Source organism: Chrysochloris asiatica, unplaced genomic scaffold, assembly GCF_000296735.1.
Source record: "Chrysochloris asiatica unplaced genomic scaffold, ChrAsi1.0 scaffold00132, whole genome shotgun sequence".
NCBI lineage: Eukaryota > Metazoa > Chordata > Mammalia > Afrosoricida > Chrysochloridae > Chrysochloris > Chrysochloris asiatica.
In genome coordinates this window covers 597,497-603,523 of record NW_006408650.1, presented here as the reverse complement: position 1 = coordinate 603,523, position 6,027 = coordinate 597,497, and positions in this window count along the sequence as shown.

The following is a 6,027-nucleotide window of genomic DNA, read 5'->3' as shown; positions in this document are numbered from 1 at the left end:
CATTGCACGTACCATTTTTTTCAACAATATAAAAGGTTTCTAGCCTTGCACACCTCACCCAATGGAATACACATGAATCAAATCGGCTACATCTATGAACAGAATGATGGAGAAGCTCAATATCATCAGTAAGAACAAGGCCAGGTGCTGACTGCAGAGTGGCTTACATGCAAGTTCAAGTTGAAGCTGAAGAAAACAAAACAAATTCATGAGAACCAAAATACAGCCTTGAGTATATTCCACCTGAACTCAGAGACCATCCCAAGAACAGATTTGACACGTTAAACACTAATGACTGAAGACCATACAAGTTGTGGGGGGACATCAATGACATCATACAGGAAGAATCAAAAGGTCATTAAAAACACAGATAAGAGAGAAAAGACCAAAATGCATGTCAGAGGCAACACTGAAACTTGCTCTTGAATGTTGCTTAAGTGAATGAAGGAAATGATGTAGTACAAGTGCTGAGCAGAAGATTTCAAAGGGTTGCTCAAGAAGACAAAGTAAAGTATTATAATGAAATGTGCAAAGATCTAGAGTTAAGACCAAAAGGGAAGAACACACTTAGCATTTCTCAAACTGAAGGAACTAAAGGAAAACTTAAGTTGCAATATTGAAAGATTTGGGGCAAAATGTTGAACAATGCATGAAGCATCAAACAAAGATGGAAAGAATACACAAAGTCAGTATACCAAAAATAATTAGTCAATGTTCATTCATTTTGTTGTTGTTGTTAAGTGCTGTCAAGTCGGTTCCCACCCATAGTGACCCTGTACAGGGCTTCTGAGGAGCAGCTGGTGAGCTTGAACCCCCTACCTTGCAGTTCAAACGGCTTTGCAGTCTGGTGCATTAACCCCCAGCGCCACCCCAGGAGCTAGCATGTGATTAAGAACGGATGATACTGAAGGAAGAGTACAATTTACACTGACGGCTTTGGTAGAAAACAAGGCGTCAGGAATTGACAGAATATCAATTTCAACAAAAAGATGCAGTGCTGGAAACATTCATTCATCTAGGCTAAGAAATTTGCAAGACACCTATCTGGACAACCAACTGGAAGAAATTCGTATTTCTTCACATTTCAAAGAAAGGTGATCCAACAGAATGTGCGAATTGTTGAACAATATCATTAATATTGGAGTCCTGCTATGGCGCTGCAGGATAATGCACTGGACTGCAAGGTTGGCGGTTCAAACCCACCAGCTGCTTCTTGGAAACCTTATACAAGGTAACTATGAGTCGGAACCGACTCAACAGCATTTAACAACACCATGATTTAGATCACACGCAAACTTTTTGCTAAAGATAATTCTGGAGTACTGGAGTCTTGGTGTGGCCTTGTAAGATAAGCACTGGGTTTGTAACTGCAAGGTTGGCGGTTCAAACCCACCAGCCATTCTTCAGAAACCCTGTACAGGGTTGCTATGACTCAATGGTACTTAACAACAACACCAGGAAAGCATTGCACCTCAGTAAAGCGGTAATGGATCTTGACATGTGAAATGTTTCCAACAGGATACCTGACACAGGTACTCAGTAGACCGGTGTTGGAAGGACAGGGTCAGGTGTGACAGTACCGCGGGCCTTCCCAGGAGGCCTTCCTTGAGTCAAGTCAGGAGCCTCTTCCCATTTGTCCTTATTGCAGCCCCAGGGGGTGGAGATTCCACCCTTATTGTCTGGATGCTTACAGGGTGCAAATGCAGGGTTTGTTCCTGAGGTGGGAACTGTCCCTGCCCACCACCATCCCATCCCCTGGGCCTTGGTCTCCTCTGGACAGTGTCAGTGCTTCATAAAATATTCCCTTAGGGCAAATGGGACTCTGCGTGGGGATGGACCTGCTTGGCCACAGGAAGTTGGAAGCTAGTCTTGCGTAGGTGGGGCTCCATCACCAGGATGCTCCTGGTCATCTGAACCCCCATGACCCAAGTGGCCATGGTGAGCGGAAGCTTCTGAGAAATGTTATGACCCCAAATAATAACTCCTATTCTGCCTGGGTCCAGGTATGGCACTGTAGGATAAGCACTGGGCTGTAAGGTCTGTTTGAACTGTAAGGTTAGAGGTTCAAATCCACTGGCTACTCCTCAAAAACCCCTGATGGCATAGTGGGGTAAACATGGGGCTGCTAACCACAGGGATGACGGTTCAAACCCACGAGCCACTCCATGGGAGAAAGATGAGGCTGTCTGTGTCCGTAAAGATTTACGTCCTTAGAAACTCAAGGGAACAGTTTCATTCTGTCCTGTACATTGAGTGAGTTGCACCAGACTCAGTGGCTGTGGGTATTCCCCTGAATAACCCTCCCTCCACATGGGGTCCAAGAAGCAGGTGCTCTGTAGATTCTCAGGGAGAGCTTGGTCTTTAGCTTCCCCCTCGGGGCTGCAGGACACCATGGATCAGACTGTTCCCAGCTTTAGGGGAATCCTGGTGTGGTGCTGTAGGAGAAAACACTGGACCGCAAGATCAGTTTGAACCTCAGGTCAGTGGTTCAAACACACTAGTTGCTCCTTGGAAATCCTATACAGGGTCACTATGAGTCAGAACTGACTCAGTGACACTTGACAACAACACCACCGCCCCAGACACTCTGCGGAAATGTCAAGTGAACTGTTTTTCTCAAGGAAAAGGAGCTGCTTAATGGAAGAATCTGACCCTTGCTCCCTCTCTCAACTGCAAAGACTGGGAAATGCTCCCTTTCAGTGGACATCAATTTGTTCTAAGCATCAGGACCAGGAACATCAGGCAGCTTCTTTGTGTGACATCTGATCCTCCACTGCGGGCCTTGGTGCTTGGGCCGCCACATAGCTGAGCATCCTGAGGTTTTCGTGAGTCATCTCCAATTTTTTTGCTTTAAAATCTCCACATGACACAGAAAAAGAGATTTAGGAAAATCCATTTCATGACATGTCAGAGCCAGAGGGATTGCTTCAAAAACTAACCAAAGTGAAAGACACTCGTCTGAACAGCTGTATCCTGTCTGTGTGGTTTTAACATTGGAAGATTGAGACAGTCAGACGATCAGGGGTTGTCGGGGGTTTTGGGAGAGAAAGAATGTAATATTTTCTGAAAGAGAAGAGAGGCTTTCCTTATGTCGTTATGTCTGGGCCCACCAGACCCCCTCAGAACACAGAATGCCAGTTCTATAGACCACACCAATACCTGGGAGGCATGAACATCTGTCTGTGGGAGGCTACGATGTGCCCCCATTTCCTGCAAGACTTCCCATGAGGTCCCTGTAGGAGCAGTTTGGGGTGTCTGTTACCGTGCTTTCTCACTTGGAGCCAATGACAACCAAGTAAGTCCCTGTGAGCTTCCCTCATGTGGTAATAGGACGAAAGTCCCAAGACCTCGCTGAGTCTTTGTGTTACCAAACTTGTTGCCCCTCTACCCCACAGGTGTCCAGTGCTGAGTCCCAGGATGCCTGTACCTTGGCCCTACACCCACAGCCTCATGGCAGGCGTCATGGGTTGAACTATGTTCCCAATGTGATACGTTGGAGTCCTTATTCACAGGCCCTGGTCACATGACTGGTGGAGACAAGGTCTTTGCAGATGTTACCAGTTTAGTTGATATGGAGTCCTACAGGAGTAGGCTAGTCCCTGACTGGTTCTCTTATCAAAGAGAAGAGACACAGACGGACGGGTCAAGGTCAAAATGAAGCAATTGCAAGACAAGGAACACCAAGGATGGCTGGCCATCACCAGAAGCTGGAATCAGAACCAGATTCTCCCACAGAGACTCTGAAGGAATGGACATGGCTGACACCCTGGTCTGGAGCCCACGAACTTCAGTTCTGACCAGTCACCCAGAGCATGGTGCTTGGTTACATTAACCCCCAGAGCAATCCAGCACAGTGATGGTAGGTGTCCCTGAAGTCATCCAGTCTGACAGCTGCTCCTGTCCCAGAAGTGATGCGAACTACATCTGCCCCCTCCCCGGCTGAGAGCAGCAGCCATCAACCCCTCTGTCACCAGGAAAAGGAGCAGGTTCCCAACAGCTAGGACGCATTTCACAAGAACACAGAGCCATGTGAGCTTGCCGATGTGAGAGATCAGCCTTGCAGAGTGGGGGCTTGCCTCCAGAGAGCCTGGGCCTCTCTCTCAGCTTTCCCCACTGCACTTTGTGCAGTGAGGGTGAGGATGCGCGGGTGTCCACTTGGCACGTCTCTATACCTCAGAGGCCAAGCAGCGTCCCATTCGACCTCTGCCCACTCCATGCCAGGAGTCCCCTCCCCATAATGGCTCCTCAGACCTCATACAGCTTTCTAGGTGAGGTCCCCCCACATACCAGCAGAGGACACTGGTTTAGAGACATTTAGTTATCATATGACACACTCGCAACATGTTCAATCACAGCCCATGCAGGGACCATGCAGGACCGGACAGCGTCTCCTGACATGCATTCGGTTACCATGAGTCTGGGTCTTCTGGCCAGAATCTGACAACAGATTCTCGTTGTGAGAAACCTCATCTTAGCCCCATACCGAAGGTCATGTTCTAGGTGCCAGTCTCCACACACATAGGTGCCACAGTCACTTCTGACCTCAGTGTCCACCTGGAGCTGAGACATGGAGTTGTAGAAATGTCATCAGACTTGGCAGAGGGAAAAGGCTGCCCATGGTCAGCTGGGTGGACAGAGGGGACACGGAAGTCATAGAACCTGGCCCTGTCTTGACAAAGTGAGGGGGAGTCTAGTGAGGTCCAGGCTTGTGGAAGGGGAAAGGAAAATACAGGTCAGCCACTTCTAGTGGTGAATGTGAATGTTCCCGTGACTCTAGAAAGCTTGAGGTGTTGTGGCAAGGGGCTGACCTTCTTCCCCATGGACAGGTGCTTGCATGCGCTGTGAACCCCCTTTATTCCCTTCCCTGCTGTCAGGAAAGGAACAGCCCGCAGCTCTCACACCGGATGACACCCACCTAGCTTCACAGCCAAGGTACCAGTTGTTCCTCCTATTTTTAGCAAAACTCTAACCTCCACGTGCCCCAGAAAAGACCTCTTTAATGTAATTCTCAAGATTTCGTACCGCCGCGCCCACAAGGACTGGTCCACCTACTCACGCCCCCTTCTATCCCTGTCCCACCCCTCCCACTTCACAGCCTTCACACCCCGCCCCTCTGTTCCCTTAAGCCCCGCCTCTGCTCTCCCCGCCCACTTCATTCGCTTTCCTTGCTCCGCCCTTTTCACGCGTTACCCCGCCCCCTCCGCGTGTTCACGCCTCTCGGCCCCGCCTAGGCATTGTCACACCCACGTGGGCAGGGCTGGACCACAAAGACTTGGACTGAGGGGTCTGTGCATTTCTGGACGCTGTTTACCTGGCTGGGTGAGGGTGGAGCAGGACTCGACGGCGGCGAGAGTCCTTGAGTGGTCGCCCTGCGGTCCATATGGGACTCATGCCACTCCAGAGCCCTCAGCTTCACCAGAGACTCTTCTGGCTGGGGGCGGGGAGGAGAGGGGGGAGACGATCACTCCTGGAAGAGGCCTGTGTCCTCACAGTCCGAGTCTCCAGTGCACCTGCTACAGTGTTGAGACTTGGTTTGCAAACCAGGTTTCCGGTGGCTTGGGGACCCGCGGGTTCTGGAATCCGGACCTCACTGCTACTCAGTAGCCTGACCTGGGGCTTGTAACCGCCCCTTTTGGTGTGAGTGACGTTGATTAGCGCAGTTCAGTTGATTCCGGTTCCGACTCATAGCAACTCTAGGGTTTCCAAGGAGCGGCTGGTGGGTTTGGACCTATGACTGTGGTTGACACCGACTTTCTGATCCAGTGCTCATCTTACAGCGCCACACCAGGACTCCCTGATGTGAGTAAGATGTAAGATGTCAGAACCACAGACCTAAACGAAGGCATGAGCCACACTGTCTTTGACAGACTTCTCAATTCACTTGCCTTTGCTGTGGTTGTTATGTGCCATGGAGTCGGTTCCAACGCCTAGCGACGCTGTATAGGGTTTTCGAGGGACCACTGGTGGATTTGAACCGCCGACCTTGTGGTGCAGTGCTTTATCCTACAGCGCCACATATTTTAAATG